Here is a 25822-nt window from a genome sequence, read left to right as displayed (position 1 = left end):
ATCCCAATTCTCTATCCTCAATCATCTATCTGCTGACTTTGCCAAACCCATACACACTATACCCATCTCTTTTCTGCTCAGATTTATGGATGAATTCCCCAAAGCATGTAGTGCAAGGGCCTGCCTGTATACTTTCAAATGGTACAGTTTACATTTTTGGATCCTATTATTATCTTGATAGGTAATAGCAGAATGTCCAAATGTCCTCAAATGTGTACAATGTGTATTTATATCTTTGTATTATGACACTTCTTACCTGTCCAGTGGTCTGCCAATAGTGTAACTAAGGAGGGGCTGTTCAAAGTAATACCCATTATTTAGGCATTCATTTCTCAATGAAGTGAAGAGGGTTACCTGTCCAAGATTTCCACACACCCCCTATAATGTTAGAAATGGCCCATGAGAGGGGGGGAGGGGGAATATGATAGGTGTACCTTATACTTTGGCCTTGTTAAATTCCTCTTACTAAATGCTATCTGGAGGTTGCCCCATAATGTTTGTGTCTAATCTGCTTGCCATGTTTCAGAGTAAAAATAGTAATGTTTATTGTTTTTTCCTCAACAGTTTCCTTCCACGCCACAGGAATGGCAGACTGTGGCCTCCCACTTTGCCCAGCGGTGGGACTTTCCTAACTGCGGAGGGGCAATTGATGGGAAACACGTCCACATCATCCCACCACCCAACTCGGGGTCGTACTATTATAATTACAAGGGGTTCAATAGTATAGTGATGTTGGAGGTGGTGTCGGCTAATTACGACTTCTTGTATGTGGACGTGGGGAAGAATGGCCGGATGTCCGATGGTGGAGTCATCACCCAGACGGAGTTCTACAGGCGTCTCCAGAATGGCAGCTTGGACTTGCCAGCTCCAGAGGACAATGTTGAAGGACTCCCATTTGTGTTCGTTGCTGATGAAGCGTTTGCGCTGGGGGACCACCTGATGCGGCCATTCCCAATGAGGACCCTCACCCCGGAACAGAGGGTTTTTAATTACCGGCTGGCCAGAGCCCAAAGAGTGGTGGAGAACACATTTGGAATCCTGGCCAGCCGGTTCCGCCTATTTATGACACCCATCCATATGGCGGAGTATAAACTGAACCATATTATACTGGCGTGCTGTATTCTCCATAACTTTTTAAGGAAACATTTGGCCAACTATGCTGGCTCAGTTGGGCCTGAGGCCGGAATCATACATCAAACCACACTGACGGCGCTTGAAAGTGGCCGTCCTGGCTTGCCCTCCCTGAGTGCCCGTGATGTCCGGTTACGCTACCTGGAGTTCTTTGCGGGTAGGGGGGCTATCAATATGCCAGACAATCTGTGAAGCCTTTTTATAATAAAAAAAAAATTCTTTGTGGACATTTACTGCTTGTGTTTGTTTTAGCTGACCCTGACAGAAATGTTTTGAGTGCAGAAAATGGCGTGATTGTGTAACCTTATACAAAGCACTGTTGGCTGTTATTTACTAAATGCAAAAACACATTTCACTACAAGTGCACTTGCAACTGCACTGAAACTGCACTTGTAGTGCAAAGTGGATTTGCCCTTAGGAAATAACCCCCATTTTCTCAGAAAACAACAATTACATCAACCCAAAAGTGTTGTAGCGTTGAGACAATAATCCACACATTCTTGATTAACAATCTTTTTAATACCTGCACAATCACATGTGCATTTACCAAAGGTTTTTCCAACAAACCAATATGTTTGTGGTATACCAATTTTTGTGGTGGCATTATCAAAACTCAAAATGTCCATTTTAGATAAAACAGGCATATGTAAAACCAACAATAAAAGACACAAATCTTGAACTTACAAACGTCACATTTGGTCAAATTTGAAGGCAATATCAGACATGAGTATTTAGGAACTGTGTTTGATATTGCGTTCAGATGGGGGGAAATCACCCCTGGAAAAGCCAAATTTGGAAGATGCACACCAATTTACCAATGTCAACATGTGCTAGCTGCCATCACGGGGGATCAAGGGATGTGTTTTGGGGGAGCAAGCCCTTCCTCTCAGCGACTTTATTATTGAGGAAGGGGTTGCACCCCCAAAACGCGTCCATTGATCTCCCGTGATGGCAGATAGCACATGTTGACACACTGTGTGCATCCTCCAAATTTGGCTTTGGGAAAAATCACAAAAACATTTTGCACATTGTAGCACACAAAAGAAGAAAGTGATTTGGAGGGGCTTTAAACTCGCCCCAAAACATCAATGATGTTTTTATTTTTTGGAATAACATCATTGATGTTTTGCTTGATGATTTCCAATTGTAAATTACACCCCATGATCTCCCCGATCAGGATCTGGGCACTTTCGGATGTGAAAGGATCTGGATCCACAACCTCACGATCACCTAAAAAGAGAGGAACCCCAAAATAAATTAGGTTTAAAAAAAATGCCGCCATCCATCTCTTATCTGAGCCTGTGGTTGCAGACACTCACCTGTTGTGGTGACTAGTTCCACCACGTCTTCTTCCTCCTGCTCTTCTTGTGTTGGGGGGATTTCCCCTTCTTCCAGAGGGGGGGCTCTGGTCTCCTCAGATGAGGGGTGTCCTCCGAGTCTTTTATCCCCTATGTAAAACAAAAATGGTATACTTAGCACACAGATATTTGATGGCAGAACTATAAAGATGAAACATTGCTTGGAAGTGGGGTACAATTGTCAATTTTAGCAGAGTTCCAAGATGTAGCTTTTTTAGTGCCCTTTGTCAACATGCAATACTTTACCTGTTTGGTACAAGCTTCACAGATGGAGACCCCCCTATAGTATACACTGGAGCACCTGTGTGGCCCCCTAATAAAAATGGTGTTCTTTTGTCCCACACTAGTGCTCCAGTGTCCAGATGTGAAAACAACTGCTCAGTGTCCTCTCCTTACACACAATCTAGTTTGCATTTCATTCTAGTAACAAAGCCATCTACACAACCCAATTCTTTGCAGACAAGTATAGGGCGTCAAAATGGTGGCCAAATGCATATGGGCTAAACAATGGTATTTTATAGTTGGAACGAAAAATGTTTGATCCGAACGAATAATGTGCCCATGAACATGAAAGTTACCATTTTAAATTGTACAACAGTTCCTAAAAGCACATGGAGCAGCACGAACGTAATAAACACAAAAAGAATTGGAACACAGCACAACTACTTACTTTTTTGCAGCACTCTCCGGATCTTTCTGTACTGCTCATGTTCTCGTAATTTGAGGTCCGACCACCGCTTCCTGAGCTGATCTTTCGATCGTCGTACCCCGAAATTCCGGTGCAGACTCCTGACCACTTTCGCCATGATCTTGGCCTTTCGGACATTGGGGTTGGGGTAAGGCCCATACTTTCCATCATAGTCGGCCTTCTTCAGGATGTCCACCATCTCCAACATCTCCCCAAAGGACATTTGAGTCCTTAAATCTCCTTCTGGATTGGGACGTCTCCGGATCCGGCCTCTCCTCCTCCTCCTCCTCATCCTCGTTGCTACAATTAGCACGCACCTGCTGTCTATCCGCCATGTGCTCTTCCCCCACTGCGCCGAACGAAAAGGGGCGGGGAATAGACTAGAAAGAACATCAGGGGCGGGCGGAGTTATACGCATGCGCAGTGTGTATAAAGCGTAACACACCTGCATATTACGTACGATCTGTGAGCGGAGGAAGGAGCATCGGAGACGCCGATCGTGATAACGAAAGTAAGATCTAAACTTGCGCCTATACTGCTTCCAAATGGAAGCCTATATTGTAACAAGATTAAAGGAGTTTTGCCTTACATTAGGGTTTGTCTTGTGTTGTGTCTTGCAGAGAAAATGGATGGGTTCAACGACCACAATTTCCTGCCCCTGTTCATTGACAAATACAGGGAGCTGCCCTGTCTGTGGCAAGTGAGACACCCCCACTATAATCACAAACAGAAGAGGCAGGCAGCGCTGGAGAAACTGCTGGAGTTGGTGAAGCCGGTGGTCCCCACAGCAACCATCCCTTATTTAAAAGCGAAAATTGGTGGCCTGAGGAGCACATATCTTAGGGAGCGCAAGAAGGTCACAGATTCCCAGAGATCCGGAGCTGCAGCAGATGACATTAGGCTGTGGTACTACGAGAGACTGCGATTTCTGTCAGACCACACTGAAGTCAAGGAATCCCTCTCCACTCTTCCTTCCACGCTTCCTTCCATACCAGCTGAGGCTTCCGATGTCCAACCTGGGCCTTCCAGCCAGGAAGAAGTGGAGGAGCCCAGCTGGAGCCAGGTATAGTATTGTTCTACAGATTTCTGGGCAATAAAGAAATGATGTTTACTAGATGTTATTATTGATCACTAATTGAAAGTGTTTTACATATCAATAAACAGTAGTGGGCACCCAAAATTGGGACAAGAATGAAAACTGCTGGGCTCAGAAGGATAGTCTGTTATATTTGTTAACATTCAATTTGCAGCAGTCAGGAGGTGATAATTGTGTGTGATTGATGGAAAAAATACTAAAACTATGTCCCTTTTTCATACACAGGAAGACCTCAGCCAGGAGGAGGTTGTGGAATGTGGCAGTCAGGAGGAGGCGGGGATTATTTGCAGCCAGGAGGAGGCAGGGCTAAGTGTCAGCCAAGAGAAGCCAGGGACCAGTCGCAGCCTGACTGAGTCTCAGGTCCCTCCCCTCCACCTGCCATATAAACGAGCCAGGAAGGCCACTCCGAGTCCCGTGCAGGATTCAGCGTTCAGGCTGATCCAGGAGGCTTTGGCGTCCCTCCGAGCCTTACCAACTCCTGAAGAGGCCTTTGCCTGCATGGCTGCCACCAAATTGCAGGGCATGCAGGAGGGTCAACGCAGGCTCTGTGAGGACCTTCTGTATAAAGTCCTACGTAAGGGGGTGAGTGGGGAATTAACACCCAAGACCGACGTGGTTGAGTTGGACCATCCTCCTCCTCCTGCTGCCACAACTCCACCACCAGAGCCACCGCGTGTAAGGAAGCGTGGAAGGAAGGCAAGAGAGTGTTGACCCTGGGTTCAGTCTGGCCTGACAAAAGCTGCAGTCTCTCGTATGACCACAGCCTGGGGACATGTATGTCATCTGCTGCTGTTCATGATCTCTGGAACTTCTGGACCAGACTGCCCTCCCTTAGATATGGACTCCTCAGGCCACCAATTTTGCGTAAAAATAGTTGATGTCTGCCCTGGGGGTCCAAGGCTTCACCCACTTCTGCGGTTTCTCCAGCGTTGCCTCCCTCTTTGTTTAGTTGTGAGCCCTTAATAAAATTTTTTAGGTAAATTCTACTCTCCTGTGTGTGTTTTCATCCAAAAAGGACAGTTTGTTGGTGACGATTCAGGTACATTTCTAAAATACAATGTGAAATTAACAAGGGACAACAACACCAAACAATCTCCTACAGATTAAATAGAACAACATATCAATGGTGTTGTGGGAACTTGTCACAAAATACACACACAAAAATTTTCGGGAGTACAAATCAAAATCGCAAAAAAAGAAAAATTAAAAGACAAACACAAAAAAAGATTAACATTGCAGCATGACGAAAGTGCTGTATCCATTGCGAACGCTAAGTTTACCAGAATGAGCTGTTCCGTCTTGCAATTACTTCTGAGCATGCGTGGCACTTTGTGCGTCGGAACAGGCCACACACGGTCGGAATTGACGCGATCGGATTTTGTTGTCGGAAAATTTTATCTCATGCTCTCCAACTTTGTGTGTCGGAAAATCCGATGGAAAATGTCCGATGGAGCCCACACATGGTCGGAATTTCCGACAACACGCTCCGATCGGACATTTTCCATCGGAAAATCCGACCGTGTGTACGGGGCATTAGACTTTGTGGAAATAACACAAACTTGGTTTGACAGCTCACACAACTGACTGGCAAATATTCAGGGGTATTCCTTGTATCGGAAGGACAGGGAAGGTAGAAGAATACAGAACTAGTCAACAAGGGGGAGGGGTGTGTCTATATATCAAAAATGATGTAAGGGTGGTAAAGAGGAGTGACATTGTAAATGGGACAAAGGAGGAGATGGAATCCATGTGGGTAGAACTCCAAAGAGAAGAAGTAAGAGGGAAATTAATAGTGGGAGTATGTTACAGGCCCCACAACCTGAAGCAGGAGGAGGAGCAGGACCTTCTATCGCAGTTAGGAATGGCAGTGAGGCAGGGAAATGTCATCATAATGGGGGACTTCAATTATCCCGATATCGACTGGGCAGAGGGGACAGCTCACTCATTAAAGGCCTGTCATTTCATGAATGTCTTACAGGACAACTTCATGTCTCAATTGGATTCTCACCTAGAAAGAATGCATTGCTAGATTTATTCATTACAAATGATCCAAGTCTGATCTCAGATGTGGCAATATGGGACAACTTGGGATCTAGCCTCACAGGATGATCACATTTATGCCCCGTACACACGGTCGGATTTTCTGACGGAAAATGTGTGATAGGACCTTGTTGTCGGAAATTCCGACCGTGTGTAGGCTCCATCACACATTTTCCATCGGATTTTCCGACACACAAAGTTTGAGAGCAGGATATAAAATTTTCCGACAACAAAATCCGTTGTCGGAAATTCCGATCGTGTGTACACAAATCCGACGGACAAAGTGCCACGCATGCTCAGAATAAATAAAGAGATGAAAGCTATTGGCCACTGCCCCGTTTATAGTCCCAACGTATGTGTTTTACGTCACCGCGTTTAGAACGATTGGATTTTCCGACAACTTTGTGTGACCGTGTGTATGCAAGACAAGTTTGAGCCAACATCCGTCTGAAAAAATCCTAGGATTTTGTTGTCAGAATGTCCGAACAAAGTCCGACCGTGTGTACGGGGCATTAGTGTAAATCATAGGAAAAGGAGACATGAGGGTAGAACAAGAACTCAAAATTTCAAAGAAGCAAACATTGCTAAACTGTGCTCAATACTACAAGACATCAGTTGGGACCTAATCCTAGAAACATTGAACATGGAGGAAAAATGGAAATGCTTTAGGAACATATTAAACAAAGGAATCACACAGTGCATTCCCATGGGCAATAAATATAGAAGAGTGAAGGTTAAACCTGGGTGGCTAAACTGTAATGTGTATAATGGTGTTCCGCGCTTAGGACGGGCCAGTGACCGAACTGCAGCCCCCCTAAATAGGAAAGCACCAAAGGTGCGATCCGATAATTATGTAGTCTGAAGAGATAGGAGATTGGCGCTGTTCACTGATAAAGACTGATAATAAATCAATAACCTATACAAACTCCTAACAAAAGGAAAATATAACAACCCAATACTAAGTGGGTAAAAAGTGTAACACAATGTGAATTAATATTAAAAAATAAATATACGTGCTGAGAATGGTCAAAAAATGTGCAGAGTACCCAAAAAAAATTTTTTACAAAATAAAATTGGTAAATAGAACTCCAAGCATTACCAACGTAAATGACAAAAAGCTCAAAGAATGTGTATGTGTGCAATGAAAGATATAGGTGGGTCTACCTAAAAAGGGGACAAAACACCGTGTTCCCCACTGAAAATTAATATGTGTGCTAGTGAAGCTAAATCGTGTTAAAATAGTAAATATGAGAATATCTATAAACTAAAAAAGGAACAATCGGCATGTGGTGTACAAACAATCTTGGTGCACAAAAAATCAAAAAAGTGAAAAAACCAAAAAGAAAAGAAAGTCCAAACAACCAGATAAATAGTTAAAAAAAAAAAAAAAAAAAATATATATATATATATATATATATATATATATATATATATATATATATATAAATATATATAAAATATATATATATATATATATATATATATATATATATATATATATATATATATATATATATATATATATATATATATATATATATATATATATATATATATATATATATATATATATATATATTATATATATAAAAAAAAAAAAAAAATTTTATATGTCCGTGAATAAAAAACAGTTCTAATGCAGCAGGCTGATGTATCTTCAAAGGTTGCGGGTAGATCTGTCCCAATGAGTATATGCTATCCCGTGTAGAGTCCCCTCTAGTGCCCCCACTCACCAGAGTGCCCAACCCCTGCAGGGGTAATGAGCATGTAGATGATCCGATGATCCAAGCGGTTGGTGTCCCCCTCACCAGGTAATTTCCACCCGTGTCACCCGATCAATAGGCAGACGGAAGATCAACTATTATTGTTTGGAGAAGAAGAGAGACCCCAGAAAATGTCAGCACGAAGCAATATCTCCACCACGTGTAAGATTGGGGTATCAGACTCAAACGTGCTGACATTTTCTGGGGTCTCTCTTCTTCTCCAAACAATAACAGTTGATCTTCCGTCTGCCTATTGATCGGGTGACACGGGTGGAAATTAGGTGGTGAGGGGGACACCAACCGCTTGGATCATCGGATCATCTACATGCTCATTACCCCTGCAGGGGTTGGGCACTCTGGTGAGTGGGGGCACTAGAGGGGACTCTACACGGGACAGCATATACTTATTGGGACAGATCTACCCGCAACCTTTGAAGATACATCAGCCTGCTGCATTAGAACTGTTTTTTATTCACGGACATATAAAATTTTTTTTTTTTTTTTTATATATATATAAATATATATATATATATATATATATATATTTTTTTTTTTTAAACTATTTATCTGGTTGTTTGGACTTTCTTTTCTTTTTGGTTTTTTCACTTTTTTGATTTTTTGTGCACCAAGATTGTTTGTACACCACATGCCGATTGTTCCTTTTTTAGTTTATAGATATTCTCATATTTACTATTTTAACACGATTTAGCTTCACTAGCACACATATTAATTTTCAGTGGGGAACACGGTGTTTTGTCCCCTTTTTAGGTAGACCCACCTATATCTTTCATTGCACACATACACATTCTTTGAGCTTTTTGTCATTTACGTTGGTAATGCTTGGAGTTCTATTTACCAATTTTATTTTGTAAAAAATTTTTTTTGGGTACTCTGCACATTTTTTGACCATTCTCAGCACGTATATTTATTTTTTAATATTAATTCACATTGTGTTACACTTTTTACCCACTTAGTATTGGGTTGTTATATTTTCCTTTTGTTAGGAGTTTGTATAGGTTATTGATTTATTATCAGTCTTTATCAGTGAACAGCGCCAATCTCCTATCTCTTCAGACTACATAAACTGTAATGTGAAAATTCTTATTAGAGAGAAAGAAATGGCCTTTAAAAAATATAAAGCTGAGGGGGCATTGACAGCATTCCAGGAATGCAATAAGATGCGTAAGAACTAAATCGGGGTGGCTAAAAAAGACACATAGCAGAGGAGAGTAAAAAAAAATCCCAAGGAGTTCTTTGGATATATTAACAGTAAAAAAGCAAAAAAGAGCACATTGGCCACACCCAAGAGTCCTCAAAGAACTCATTCGGGTTATAGCTAGACCATTGTTCCTAATCTTTGCAGACAGCATACTGACAAGAACTGTACCAGCTGATTGGAGAAAAGCCAATGTGGTACCAATATTCAGATAAGGGCAGAGACATATTCCTGGAACCTACAGGCCAGTCAGCCTAACATCAATAGTAGGTAAATTATTAGAGGGGATGATAAGGGAATATATCCAATAATTTGCTGGTGAAAACAGTATCATTAGTAGTAATCAGCATGGGTTTACAAATCTGTAAAAATTCTACGAGGAAGTGAGCGGCCATCTAGATAGGGGGAGGTCTGTGGATGTGGTGTATCTGGATTTTGCAAAAGCATTCAATACAGTTCCCCATAAAGGCTTAATCTAAAAGCTAAGGTCAGCAGGCATTGCCCATAAAGTTTGTTCATGGATAGAAAACTGGTTACAGGGGCATGTCCAAAGGGTACTGATAAATAACGTGTTCTCAGACTGGTCTGGAGTGGTAAGTGGGGTACCCCAATAATCTATCTAGTGACCAATTCTGTTTAATGTATTCATAAATGATATAGAGGATGGGATACATAGCTCAATTTCAGTTTTTGCGGATGACACAGAAGTTATTAGAGCAATCACTTCACATCAGGATATAGAAATTTTACAGAAAGACCTGAACAAAATAATGGAGAGGACAACTACATGGCGAATGAGGTTTAATGTGGAGAAATGTAAAGAAATGCACTTGGGGACTAAAAACATAAACACAAACTACTCACTAGGGAGAGAACCTCTGAGGGAATCAAGGATGGAGAAAGATCTGGGGGTCCTAGTGGAAGACAGACTAAGCAATAGCATGCAATGTCAAGCTGCAGCTACCAAAGCCGGCAGAATATTAGCGTGCATAAAAAAGGGGATATACTCCAGAGATAAAACTATAATCCTGCCACTTTATAAACTCTGGTCTGGCCACATCTGGAGTATTCCGTCCAGTTCTGGTCACCGGTCCTCAGAAAGGATGTGCTGGAATGGGAGAGAGTCCAAAGAAGGGCAACAAAATTAATAAGGGGATTGAAGGACTTCAATTACGAAGAGCGACTACAAGCACTAAATTTATTCTCACTGGAGAAGAGACGTTTGAGAGGGGACATAATAGCAGTTTACAAATACCTCAATGGTGATCCCAGCATAGGAAAAAAGCTATTCAGTCTCAGAGAGTGAAAGAGGACACGTGGCCACACAATGAGATTGGAGGAGAAGCGGTTTAACCTTAAGCTGGGCAGGAGTTTTTTCACTCTCAAGGCGGTAAGAATGTGGAACACTCTTCCACAATTGGTGGTGTTAGCGGGGAGTATTAATATTTTTAACCACTTGCCGACTGCCGCACAGAAATGTACATCAGCAGAGTGGCACAGGCAGGCAAATGGGCATACCTATACGTGCCTTTGAATTTGCCACCTATCAGGCTTGCGCGTCCCGCAAACTAGGTGTTCGCCGGCAGCCTGCGTTTGCAGTGAGGAGAGGCAGAACAGGGAGATGCCCATGTAAACAAAGCATTTACCCGTTTTGCCTAGCAACGCGACAGAGATCCACTGCTCCCTGTCATCGGGAGCAGTGATGTCTGTCATGTTGTAGTGAGCCCATCCCCTCTACAGTTAGAACACCTCCCTAGGACAGCCCATCCCCTCTACAGTTAGAACACCTCCCTAGGACACACTAAACCCCTTGATCGCTCCCTAGTGGTTAACCCCTTCACTGCCAGTGTCATTTATACAGTAATCAGTGGCTATTTGTAGCTCTGATCACTGTATAAATGACAATGGTCCCAAAATAGTGTCAAAAGTGTCCGATGTGTCCGCCATAATGTCGCAGTCCCAATAGAAATCGCTGATCGCCTCCATTACTAATAAAAAAAAATTTATAATAAAAATGCCATAAATCTATCCCCTATTTTGTAGACGCTATAACTTTTGCGCAAACCAATCAATATACACTTATTGTAAATTTTTTTACCAAAAATATGTAGAAGAATACATATTGGCCTAAACTGTGGAAGAAATTAGTTGTTTTATATATTTTTGGGGGATATTTATTATAGCAAATAGTAAAAAATATTACTTTTTTTCTCAAAATTGACTGCCATTTTTTGTTTATAGCGCAAAAAAAAAACGCAGAGGTGATCAAATACCACCAAAAGAAAGCTCTATTTGTGGGAAAAAAAGGACGTCAATTTTGTTTGGGTACAACTTTGCACGACTGTGCAATTGTCAGCTAAAGCGACGCAGTGCTGAATCGCAAAAAATGCTTTGGTCAGGAAAAGGGTAAAATCTTCCTGGGCTGAAGTGGTTAAAAGACTCTTGGACGTGCATCCTAAAGAACACAACATACAGGGATATGGGAAATGATTATCGAAACTGATACACACACCAGTGTTGCCAACCTACCAGATTGAAATTTACTGACACTGCACCAAAAACTTACTGACACTGTCAGGTTTTTACTGGCATATCTAAAAGTTACAAAATGTCATTTTTAAGTACAATATGCAATTAGCAAAGTGATTTAAGATAGATATTAAGGCAAAAACATATTTCTTATTTTATTTTCGATATAGTAAATAAGTAGCTCAGGGAAAGGGATCGAGAGGGCAAGAAATAAGAATGGGCGGCGCACACGCATGAAATTGACTCTCACAGTGACACTGACAGCAGTGTGCAGCAGCACAGATGATGATGGCACCTCACCAACAAGACACGTCCCCTCCTAGCATGGAGAGTCACAGTGACCCTCTCTATCCATGCCAGGTGGTCCCTTCAGTCCACTCTGGCTTGCCTTCCTCCTGTTCCGCAGACCTGCACATGAGGTTCCGGCTGCTCCGTTCCCTAGCATCATGACTTCACGTGACACACTGCCGACACAGGTTGAACACACTGTAGCAAGCACTCGAATGGTTTCGGCCAAGAGTCACAGCCATATTTTTTTACTGGCAACCTTTTTCTTTCACTGGCATTTATTGGCAGGTGAAAAGTGTCCATTTTTTCCTGGCTGCCAGTAAAAATACTGGCGGACTATTGTCTTTATTCAACCTTACCTACTATGTAAACTATGTAACATGTTTGCCTGTCTATTCTTAACTGTTAGGACTGGCTGCTGCAGTACACTGGGGTGCCGTGAAGTGGCCCTGCAGCTTACAAATATATTTGCAAATGTGTGCAAATGAAACCCCTGGTTTTAACGTGAACTGTTAGTGAGGGCAATTCAAGTTGGTTGCAGGCTGGTTGGAAAGTGAGCTGGAAATTTTTCTTTGTTAACCACTTAACCACCTACGGACCGCCTCACGCCAATTTACCTCGACAAGGTGGCACGGACAGGCAGAATCACGTACATATACGTGATCTGCCTTCCGCGGGTGGGGGGTCCTATCGGACCCCCCTGGTGCCCGAGGCAGTCCGCTTCTGACCAGCGGCGATCAGAGATGAGGGGGAGACCATCTGTTCGTGGCTCCCCCTCGCGATCGCCGCCGGCCAATCAAAGCATTCCTTTGCTGCTGTATGCTAAACAGCAGCAAAGGAAATGATGTCATCTCTCCTCGGCTCGGTATTTTCCGTTCCGGCGCCGAGGAGAGAAGACTGCAATGTGAGTGTAAAACACACACACACACAGTAGAATGTGCCAGGCACACAAAACACCCCCCTTTACCCCACGATCACCCCCCCGATCACCCCCAAACCCCCCCCCCGTCACACTGACACCAAGCAGTTTTTTTATTTTTTATTTTTTTCTGATTACTGCATGGTGTCAGTTTGTGACAGTTAGTGTGGTAGGGCAGTTAGGGTTAGCTCCCTTAAGGTCTAGGGTACCCCCCTAACCCCCCCTGATAAAATTTTAACCCCTTGATCACCCCCCGTCGCCAGTGTCGCTAAGCGATCATTTTTCTGATCGCTGTATTAGTGTCGCTGGTGACGCTAGTTAGGGAGGTAAATATTTAGGTTCGCCGTCAGCGTTTTATAGTGACAGGGACCCCCATATACTACCTAATAAATGTTTTAACCCCTTGATTGCCCCCTAGTTAACCCTTTCACCACTGATCACCGTATAACTGTTACGGGTGACACTGGTTAGTTTGTTTATTTTTTATAGTGTCAGGGCACCCACCGTTTATTACCGAATAAAGGTTTAGCCCCCTGATCACCCGGCGGTGATATGCATCGCCCCAGGCAGCGTCAGATTAGTGCCAGTATCAATATATGATCCGATCAGATCTATACTAGCGTCCCCAGCAGTTTAGGGTTCCCAAAAACGCAGTGTTAGTGGGATCAGCCCAGATACCTGCTAGCACCTGCGTTTTGCCCCTCCGCCCAGCCCACCCAAGTGCAGTATCGATCGATCACTGTCACTTACAAAACACTAAACACATAACTGCAGCGTTCGCAGAGTCAGGCCTGATCCGTGCGATCGCTAACAGTTTTTTTGGTAGCGTTTTGGTGAACTGGCAAGCACCAGCCCCAGGCAGCGTCAGGTTAGCGCCAGTAACGCTAACACCCAGGCACGCAGCATACGCCTTCCTTAGTGGTATAGTATCTGAACGGATCAATATCTGATCCGATCAGATCTATACTAGCGTCCCCAGCAGTTTAGGGTTCCCAAAAACGCAGTGTTAGCGGGATCAGCCCAGATACCTGCTAGCACCTGCGTTTTGACCCTCCGCCCGGACCAGCCTAGCCCACCCAAGTGCAGTATCGATCCATCACTGTCACTTACAAAACACTAAACGCATAACTGCAGCATTCGCAGAGTCAGGCCTGATCCCTGCGATCGCTATCAGTTTTTTTGGTAGCGTTTTGGTGAACTGGCAAGCACCAGCGGCCTAGTACACCCCAGTCGTAGTCAAACCAGCACTGCAGTAACACTTGGTGAAGTGGCGAGTCCCATAAGTGCAGTTCAAGCTGGTGAGGTGGCAAGCACAAGTAGTGTCCCGCTGCCACCAAGAAGAAGACAAACACAGGCCCGTCGTGCCCATAGTGCCCTTCCTGCTGCATTCGCTAATCCTAATTGGGAACCCACCACTTCTGCAGCGCCCGTACTTCCCCCATTCACATCTCCAACCAAATGCAGTCGGCTGCATGAGAGGCATTTTCTTTATGTCCTCCCGAGTACCCCTACCCAGCGAACCCCCCAAAAAAAATATCGTGTCTGCAGCAAGCACGGATATAGACATGACACCCTCTATTATTGTCCCTCCTGTCCTGACAATCCTGGTCTTTGCATTGGTGAATGTTTTGAGCGCTACCATTCACTAGTTGAGTATTAGCGTAGGGTACAGCATTGCACAGACTAGGCACACTTTCACAGGGTCTCCCAAGATGCCATCGCATTTTGAGAGACCCGAACCTGGAACCGGTTACAGTTATAAAAGTTAGTTACAAAAAAAAGTGTAAGAAAAAAAAATATATATAAAATAAAAAAAAATAGTTGTAGTTTTATTGTTCTCTCTCTCTCTCTCTATTCTCTCTCTATTGTTCTGCTCTTTTTTACTGTATTCTATTCTGCAATGTTTTATTGTTATTATGTTTTATCATGTTTGCTTTTCAGGTATGCAATTTTTTATACTTTACCGTTTACTGTGTTTTATTGTTAACCATTTTTTTGTCTTCAGGTACGCCATTCACAACTTTGAGTGGTTATACCAGAATGATGCCTGCAGGTTTAGGTATCTTCTTGGTATCATTCTTTTCAGCCAGCGGTCGGCTTTCATGTAAAAGCAATCCTAGTGGCTAATTAGCCTCTAGACTGCTTTTACAAGCAGTGGGAGGGAATGCCCCCCCCACCGTCTGCAGCCGGTGATTCAGCCAGCTGACCATAGAGCTGATCAGAGACCAGAGTGGCTCCAAACATCTCTATGGCCTAAGAAACCGGAAGCTATGAGCATTTCATGACTTAGATTTCGCAGGATGTAAACAGCGCCATTGGGAAATTGGGAAAGCATTTTATCACACTGATCTTGGTGTGGTCAGATGCTTTGAGGGCAGAGGAGAGATCTAGGGTCTAATAGACCCCAATTTTTTCAAAAAAGAGTACCTGTCACTACCTATTGCTATCATAGGAGATATTTACATTCCCTGCGATAACAATAAAAATGATAAAAAAAAAAAATGAAAGGAACAGTTTAAAAATAAGAGAAAAAAGCAAAAAAATAATAAAGAAAAAAAAAAAAAAAAGCACCCCTGTCCCCCCTGCTCTCGCACAAAGGCGAATGCAAGTGTCGGTCTGGCGTCAAATGTAAACAGCAATTGCACCATGCATGTGAGGTGTCACCGCGAATGTCAGATTGAGGGCAGTAATTTTAGCAGTAGACCTCCTCTGTAAATCTAAAGTGGTAACCTGTAAAGGCTATTAAAGGCTTTTAAAAATGTATTTAGTTTGTCGCCACTGCACGTTTGTGCGCAATTTTAAAGCATGTCATGTTTGGTATCCATGTACTCGGCCTAAGATCATCTTTTTTATTTCATCAAACATTTGGGCAATATAGTGTGTTTTAGTGCATTAAAATTTTAAAAAGTGTGTTTTTTCCCCAAAAAATGCGTTTGAAAAATCGCTGCGCACATACTGTGTGAAAAAAAAAATGAAACACCCACCATTTTAATCTGTAGGGCATTTGCTTTAAAAAAATATATAATGTTTGGGGGTTCAAAGTAATTTTCTTGCAAAAAAAAAAAAAAATTTCATGTAAACAAAAAGTGTCAGAAAGGGCTTTGTCTTCAAGTGGTTAGAAGAGTGGGTGATGTGTGACATAAGCTTCTAAATGTTGTGCATAAAATGCCAGGACAGTTCAAAACCCCCCAAATGACCCCATTTTGGAAAGTAGACACCCCAAGCTATTTACTGAGAGTCATGTCGAGTCCATGGAATATTTTATATTGTGACACAAGTTGCGGGAAAGAGACAATTTTTTTTTTTTTTGCACAAAGTTGTCACTAAATGATATATTGCTCAAACATGCCATGTGAATATGTGAAATTACACCCCAAAATACATTCTGTTGCTTCTCCTGAGTACGGGGATACCACATGTGTGAGACTTTTTGGGAGCTTAGCCGCGTACGGGACCCCGAAAACCAAGCACCGCCTTCAGGCTTTCTAAGGGCGTAAATTTTTTATTTCACTCTTCACTGCCTATCACAGTTTCAGAGGCCGTGGAATGCCCAGGTGGCACAACCCCCCCCCCCCCCAAATGACCCCATTTTGTTTAGTAGACACCCCAAGCTATTTACTGAGAGGTATAGTGAGTATTTTGCAGACCTCACTTTTTATCACAAAGTTTTGAAAATTGAAAACAGAAAAAAAAAATGTTTTTTCTTGTCTTTCTTGATTTTCAAAAACAAATGAGAGCTGCAAAATACTCACCATGCCTCTCAGCAAATAGCTTGGGGTGTCTACTTTCCAAAATGGGGTCGTTTGGGGGGGGGGGTTTGTGCCACCTGGGAATTCCATGGCCTCTGAAACTGTGATAGGCAGTGAAGAGTGAAATCAAAAATTTACACCCTTAGAAATCCTGAAGGCGGTGATTGGTTTTCGGGGCCCCGTACGCAGCTAGGCTCCCAAAAAGTCCCACACATGTGGTATCCCCATACTCAGGAGAAGCAGCTAAATGTATTTTGGGGTGCAATTCCACATATGCCCATGGCCTGTGTGAGCAATATATCATTTAGTGACAACTTTGTGCAAAAAAAATGTGTCACTTTCCCGCAACTTGTGTCAAAATATAAAATATTCAATGGACTCGACATGCCTCTCAGCAAATAGCTTGGGGTGTCTACTTTCCAAAATGGGGTCATTTGGGGGGGTTTGTGCCATCTGGGCATTTTATGGCCTTCAAAACTGTGATAGGTAGTGAGGAGTGAAATCAAAAATTTACGCCCTTAGAAATCCTGAAGGCGGTGATTGGTTTTCGGGGCCCCGTACGCGGCTAGGCTCCCAAAAAGTCCCACACATATGGTATCCCCGTACTCAGGAGAAGCAGCTGAATGTATTTTGGGGTGCAATTCCACATAGGCCCATGGCCTGTGTGAGCAATATATCATTTAGTGACAACTTTTTGTAAATATTTTTTTTTTGTCATTATTCAATCACTTGGGACAAAAAAAATAAATATTCAATGGGTTCAACATGCCTCTCAGCAATTTCCTTGGGGTGTCTACTTTCCAAAATGGGGTCAATTGGGGGGTTTTGTACTGCCCTGCCATTTTAGCACCTCAAGAAATGACATAAGCAGTCATAAACTATAAGCTGTGTAAATTCCAGAAAATGTACCCTAGTTTGTAGATGCTATAACTTTTGCGCAAACCAATAAATATACGCTTATTGACATTTTTTTTACCAAAGACATGTGGCCGAATACATTTTGGCCTAAATGTATGACTAAAATTGAGTTTATTGGATTTTTTTTATAACAAAAATTAGAAAATATCATTTTTTTTCAAAATTTTCGGTCTTTTTCTGTTTATAGCGCAAAAAATAAAAACGGCAGAGGTGATCAAATACCATCAAAAGAAAGCTCTATTTGTGGGAAGAAAAGTACACAAATTTTGTTTGGGTACAGCATTGCATGACTGCACAATTAGCAGTTAAAGCAACGCAGTGCCAAATTGGAAAAAGTCCTCTGGTCCTTAGGCAGCATAATGGTCCGGGGCTAAAGTGGTTAAGGACCGGGCCTATTTTTCAAATTTGTTTACAAGTTAAAATCATTTTTCTTTCTAGAAAATTACTTAAAACCCCCAAACATTATATATTTTTTTTCTAACACCCTAAAGAATAAAATGATGGTCCTTACAATACTTTTTGTCACACCGTATTTGTGCAGTGGTCTTACAAGCGCACTTTTTTTGGAAAAAATACACTGTTTTTAATTAAAAAATAAGACAAAAGTAAAGTTAGCCCAATTTTTTTTTTATATTGTAAAAAATTATGTTACGCTGAGTAAATTGATACCCAACATGTCACGCTTCAAAGTTGCACCCGCTTGTGGAATGGCGACAAACTTTTATCCTTAAAAATCTCCATATGCAATGTTTAAAAAATTCTACAGGTTGCATGTTTTAAGCTATGGAGGAGGTCTAGAGCTAGCATTATTGCTCTTACTCCAATGCCCTGTACACACGGTCAGATTTTCAAATGGAAAATGTGCGATCGGAGCTTGTTGTCTGAAATTCCAACCGTGTGTGGGCTCCATCGGACTTTTTCCATCGGATTTTCCGACACACAAAGTTTGAGAGCAGGCTATAAAATTTTCCGCCAACAAAATCTGATCGCCTCAATTCCGACCGTGCGTGGACAATTCCGAAGCACAAAGTGCCACGCATGCTCAGAATAAATTCTGAGACAGAACTGCTCGGTCTGGTAAAATTAGCGTTCGGAATGGATATAGCACTTTCGTCACGCTGCATTGTTTTAAATTGTTTAATGCAGCGCACGCTCTTCTTCTTTATAATGCTAGAAGAATGAAGTTGTTTTGCTGCTCATATTCACACAGAGTTTTCACAAACTTCTTTCTTTATTATTTCTCGTGATTTCATCAATATAATATTTTTATTTGTCACATCTCCCACAAAAAAATCTTTTTGGGATGTTTTTAGATTAGCTCTTTTTTTTGAGTTTTTTAAAGCCTGATCTTATGTTTTATTTATCTTTTTTTTTTAATGCAGCATATTTTTGGGTGTGTTTTGTGTGTCAAGTTACCACAACACCATTATTATCTTGTATTATTTAATCTCAAGGAGATTGCTTGGTGTTGGTGTCTCTTGTTAATTTCACATTGTATTTTTTAAATGCACCTCCTCACAAACAAACTGAGGAGGAGGCTCCTCACAAACAAACTGTCCTTCTTGAAGGAAAACACACACAGGCAAGTATAATTGAAAAAAAAATCCTTTATTAAGGGCTCATAACCAAACAAAGAGGGAAGGCAACGCTGGATAAACAGCAGAAATTGGCAAAACCTTTGACCCTCAGGGCACACATCAATTATTTTACAGCAAAATTGGTGGCCTGGTGAGTCCATATATAAGGGAGTACAATCTAGTTAAGAAGTCCAAGAGATCATGAACAGCAGCAGATGACATGTATGTCCCCAGGCTGTGGTCATACAAGAGCCTGCATCTTTTGCCAGACCAGACTGAACCCAGGCCATCACTCTCTGGTCTTCCTTACACACTTCCTTCCCGGCTGTGGCTCTGGTGTTGGAGTTATGGCAGGAGGAGGAGGAGGAGGACCTGGAGGAGGAGGAGGACCATGGGTGAGGTCACAAATGTGGCTTTGGCATGTGAGTTGGCCCCTCAACCCCTTATTTACTGCTTCTAAAATGAGAAACTCACATAAGAGGCATTGGCCCTCCTCCATTTCCATCATTTTGCATGCTGTTAGGTCAGAAAAATCCTCTTCAACACTGTGTGGGGTTTCTGAGGGCCTTAGTAGCCTTCCAAAATAGGCCAATTGCTGCCTCCTCCAGGTTACTCCTCTTCCTGCCACTTTTTCTTTGAAGGCGGAGGGGAGGGACCTGGGTATCGGGCAGCCTACTTGGCCCGGCCACCTCCTGACTTTCCTGTGTATGAAAAAGGGACATCATTTTAGTTTTTGGTTCATCAATCACAATCAGAAATTAGGAATCCAAACTAACATATATTTAACATCATTAATTTGACCAACAGAAATATTTAGAAGAATGCTATACCTGGCTCAAGCTGGGCTCCTCCACATGTTGCTGCCTGGAAGGCCCAGGTTGGACGTCAGAAGCCTCAGCTGGGGGGGAAGGAAGTATTCAAGGAAGAGTGGAGAGTGTTGGCCTGGGTTCAGTCAGGCCTGCCAGAAAATGCAGCCTGGCATAGTACCACAGCCTGGGGACATAAATGTCATCTGCTGCTCCTGATCTCAGGGAATCCTGTACCTTCCTGCGCTCCCTTAGATAAGTGCTCCTCATTCCACCAATTAGGGCCTTCAAATAGGTGATGTCTGCCGCGGGGATCACCAGCTTCACAATTTCCAGCAATTGATCCAGCGCTGCCTTCCTCTTTGTTTGATTCTTATAATGTGGGTGGTTTACCTGCCACAGACAGGGCAGCTCCCTGAACATATCAATGAATATGGGGATAAAGTCCTGATCCTTCAATATATCCATTTTCTCTGCAAGACACAACATAAGACAAACCCTAATATCAGGCTAAACTCTCCTAATCTTGTCCCAATATAGGCCTCAATCTATAAGCAGTATAAGCCCAAGTTTAAATGTTACCTTCGTTATCACGATCGGCGCTTCCGACACTCCTTCCTCCTCTCATAGATTGTACGTACGCGTGTTACGCTTTATATACACTGCGCATGTGTGAAACTCCGCCCGCCCCTGACATTCTTTCTAGTCTATTCCCCGCCCCTTCTCGTTCGGTGCAGTGGGGAAGAGAACATGGCGGAGACACAACAGGTGTGTGCAAATTACACCGAGGAGGAGGAGGAAAGCCCAGAGCCAGAAACTTCACGATCCCGGAGGAGAAGATTTAAGGCATCAAATATGGCCTTTGTGGAGATGGTGGAGATGGTGGACATCTTGAAAAGGGCCGACTATGACGGAAGTATGGACCTTACCCCAACACCATTATCAGAAAGGCGTAGATCATGGCGAAAGTTGTGAAGAGTCTGCACCGTAATTTTGGGGTACGGCGATCCAAGGATCAACTGAGGAAGCGGTGGTCGGACCTCAAATTAAGGGAGCACGATCAGTATAGAAGGATCAGGAGAGTGCTGCAAAAAAGTAAGTAGTTGTCCTGTGTTCCTATTCTTTATTTTTATTACGTTCATGCTGCTCCATGTGTTTTTCTTTATACTGTTGTACAGTTTAAAATGGCAACTTTCATGACCATGGACACATTATTCGTTCGTAGGAAACATTGTTCGTTCGGCCTATAAAACCTGTTTTGTCCAGATGCAGTTCTATACATTTTTTCTGGCCTACTTCTCTTAAAATAATTTTGGTGACTAGATGGGTTAGTAACTAGAATGAACTGCAAACTAGATTCTGTGTAAGGAGAGGACACTCAGCAACTGTTTACACATCTGGACGCTGGAGCACTAGTGTGGGACACCAGAACACCCATTTTATTAGGAACCCACACAGGTGCTCCAGTGGATACTATAAGGGTGTCTCCATCTGTGAAGCTTGTACAAAACAGGTAAGTATTCAAGCTTGACAAAGCAAAACAATATTTCTTCATCTTGGAACTCTGCCAAAATAGACAATTGTGAACCACTTCCAGGGAATCTTTCATATTCCTATTTCTGCCATCTAATATCTGTGTGCTAAGTATACCTATTTTTTTTTTACATAGGGGAGAAAAGACTCGGAGGACACCACTCATCAGAGGAGACCACAGACCCCCCACCTCAGGAAGAAGGGGAAATCCCCCAAAGCCAACAGGAGGAGAAGGAGGGAGACGTTATCAAAATTGTCACCACAGCAGGTAAGTGTCTGCGACCACAGCCTCAGGTAAGAGATGGATGCCAGCATATTTATAATACATGGTGTATTTTTTTTTTTATATATATTTTTAGGTGATCGTGATGTTGTGGATGAAGGTCATTTCACCAGTGAAAGTGCCCAGATCCTGATCGGGGAGATCATGGGGTGTAATAGGGACTTGGAAAACATCAAGCAAAACATCAATGATGTTCAAAACAAAATGAAGAACATCACTGATGTTTTAGGGAGAGTTTAAAACCCCTCAAAATCCCGAATTATTTCCGTTTTTTGCTCCGGAGAATTTTTTGTACTTTTTTTTTACATATTCTCTAAAAGCCAAATTTTGAAGATGCACACAGTTTGTCAACATGTGCTATCTGGCATCATGGGAGATCAATGTATGCGTTTTGGGGGTGCAACACCTTCCTCAAAAATAAAGTAGCTGAGAGGAAAAAAACAAAACACGCCCCTTGATCCCCCATGATGGCAGCTAGCACATGTTGACATTCTGCAATTTGTGTGCATCTTCAGAATTTGGCTTTTCCAGGGGTGACATCACCCCATCTGCTGAACGCAATATCAAACACAGTTTATAAATACTCATGTCTGATATTGCCTTCAATTTCTACAAAAGTTGAACTTTGTAAGTTCCAGATTTGTGTATTTCTTGTTGGTTTTAAACATGCCTGTTTTACCTTAAAAGGACAGTTCTACTTTTAATGTCACCTAAAAAATTGTTATACAACAAACATGTTGGTTTGTTTTAAAAACCTTTTATAAATGCACATGTGATTGTGCTTGTATTAAAAAGATTGATAATCAACAATGTGTGGCTTCTTCTTTCAATGCTCAAAAACTTTTTTGTGGTAAAATTTGTGTTTTCTGTGACAATGGGAGTTATTTCCTAAGGGCAAATCCACTTTGCACTACAAGTGCAGTTTCTGTGAAGTCTCAAGTGCACTTGTAGTGCAAAGTGTCTTTGCCTTTAGTAAATAACATCCAACAGTGCTTTATAATTTTACACAATCACGCCATTTTCAGGACTCCCCAAATTCCAGTCATGGTCAGCTAAAAGAAACACAAGCAGTAAATGTAAGCAAATATTTGTTCAGTTTAAAATTTTTTTTATTTAAAAAATGTCTCAGACATTGTCTGGCATATTGATGTCCTACCCGCAAAGTATTCCATGTATCTTAGAGGGACCTCGTGGGCACTCAGGGGGGGCAAGCCAGGACGGCCAGCTTCAAGCGCCATAAGTGTTGGTTCATTGAAAAAAAGTTGTGAACACAGCAAGCCAGGATGATGTGATTGCGTTTATACTCCGCCATGTGTATCGGTGTAAGAAATAGGCAGAACCGGCTGGCCATTATTCCAAATGTGTTCTCCACCACTCTTCTGGCTCTGGCTAGCCGATAATTAAAAACCCTCTGGTCCGGGGTGAGGGTCCTCATAGGGAATGGCCGCATGAGATGGTCCCCCAGCGCAAATGCTTCATCCACAACGAAGACGAATGGGAGTTCTTCCGCATTGTCTTCTGGAGGTGGCAAGTCCAAGCTGCCATTCTGGAGATGCCTGTAGAACTCCGTGTGGGCGATGACTCCACCATTTGACATCCGGCCATTCTTCCCCACGTCCACATACAGGAACTCGTAAGTAGTCGACACCACCGCCAACATCACAATACTATTGAACCCCTTGTAGTTGTAATAGTATGACCCCGAGTTGGGTGGTGGGACGATGTGGACATGTTTCCCATCAGTTGCCCCTCCGCAGTTAGGAAAGTCCCACCGCTGGGCAAAGTGGGAGGCCACAGTCTGCCATTCCTGTGGGTTGGAAGGAAACTGTGGAGTCAAACAAGAAAACAAAATCAATCATTTTGCACATAAACATGGAAAGCAGATTAGACACAAACATTCTTGGCCAACATCAGTATAACATTTATTTTAGGACAAAGGTATAAGGTCCACCTATCAGATCCCCCCCCCCCCAATAGGCCATTTAAAAAAATTTATGGTGGGGGGAAATGTTTTGGACAGGTAACCCTCTCCACTTCATTGAGAGATGAATGCCTAAATAATGTGTATTACTTTGACTAGCCCCTCCTTACTTTACACTATTGGCAGCTCCCTGGATGGGTAAGAAGTGTCATAATACAAAGAGTTAAATACACACTGTACACATTTTAGCACATTTTTACATTCTGCTATTACCTATCAAGATAATAATAGAATACAAAAACTTTAAACAGTACCATTTGAAAGTATTCAGGCAGGCCCTTTCACTACATGCTTTGGGGAATTCATCCAGAAATCTGACCACAAAAGAGGTGGGTATAGTGTGTATGGGTTTGGCAAAGTCAGCAGATAGAGGATTGGTATCAGCTGAGTTAGCAGTTGGGGGGAGGGAGAGTTCCAAATGATTTTGGGACCCAAAACAAAAAATCTGGCACTCTGCCTGAATTTAAAGCACGCATCACAATTTTCAACATTTTAGGGGGTATTTAGGGTAAAGCACTACTATGGAGTTGACAAAATACATTGTTCATTGAGTAGACGAGGTGGATATAGGGCCAGGAGAGCATGCTGGGGAGGTAAGTGAAGGCAAATATGTATGAAGGACAAAAAAAATAACATAAACATCCAGTATGCATGAGGACAAAGGGGACATTCACAGCATATTACAATCATAGTAATTAGGGAATGAGGAAAGAAATACAATATATTATCAAACATTAAATACAATAAAATGTGATGTTAAAGGATAAAAATCTTACCTTAATATACTCCTTCTGCAGGACCTGGATGATGGCAGAAAAGGTCTCTGGGATAATGATCCCCAGAGCCTGGGGGGATATGCCTGTCGAGAACTTGAGGTCCTGCAGGCTTCTCCCCGTCGCCAAGTACCGCAGGGTGGCGACTAACCTCTGCTCCGGAGTGATGGCTTGCCTCATGCAGGTATCCTGCCTGCTGATATAGGGGGTCAAGAAAGCCAACAAACTGTGAAATACGGGGTCCATCATCCGGAGAAAGTTCCTGAAATCGTCAGGATTATTCTCACGGATCTCATGGAGCAAAGGCATGTGACAGAACTGGTCACGCTGGAGCAACCAATTCTTGGTCCATGAACTCCTCCCCACCCTGTTCATGGACTGGGCTTGTGTCAAAGTAAAGACCCCAACACCAAGCCCCCACACAGCATGAACTCTACAATGAGTACGTATATGCAACATGGCTAGAAAACGGTCAGCTGCTCAGAACGAAGTAACAGAACGCACTGAAGAACAGCAAGGCCTGTGAAGAGCTACCTGAAAATCAGTAACAAACAAACAAGAACACAATGACAAGTCAATGGTAACTCGCTGCATGCACTGAAGAACAGATACAAACCCACAAGCACAAACTGAACAGCAGAAATATGATCTGAAAACCACGAGTCTGAAAAAGCGCAAATCGTCTCTCACCAAACTTTTACTAACACGAGATTAGCAAAAGGAGCCCAAAGGGTGCCGCGCTTAGTACTGAACTGCCCTTTTATAGTCTCGTTGTACGTGGTGTACGTGACCGCGTTCTTGGCGTTTGGAAATTCCAAAAACTTTGTGCGACCGTGTGTATGCAAAACAAGTTTGAGCCAACATCCGTCGGAAAAAATCCATGGATTTTGTTGTCGTAATGTCCGTTCAATGTCTGATCGTGTGTACAGGGCATTACGATCACGGTGATACCTCACATGTGTGGTTTGAACATGTTTTCATATGCGGGCGCTACTCATGTATGCGTTCGCTTCTGCATGGGAGCTTGGCAGGACGGGGCGCGTTTAAAAAATGTTTTTGTTTTAATTTATTGTACCTGTTATTTATTATTTTTTCACTGTTCTTTTTTTTTTTTTTTTAAATGGTGTCACTTGCATTCCTATTACAAGGAATGTAAACATTCCATGTAATAGAG

The sequence above is a fragment of the Aquarana catesbeiana genome, linkage group LG03 (genome assembly GCF_042186555.1).
Source record: "Aquarana catesbeiana isolate 2022-GZ linkage group LG03, ASM4218655v1, whole genome shotgun sequence".
Classification (NCBI taxonomy): domain Eukaryota; kingdom Metazoa; phylum Chordata; class Amphibia; order Anura; family Ranidae; genus Aquarana; species Aquarana catesbeiana.
The sequence above is the reverse complement of the archived record's forward strand: the minus strand, read 5'-3'. Positions refer to the sequence as shown.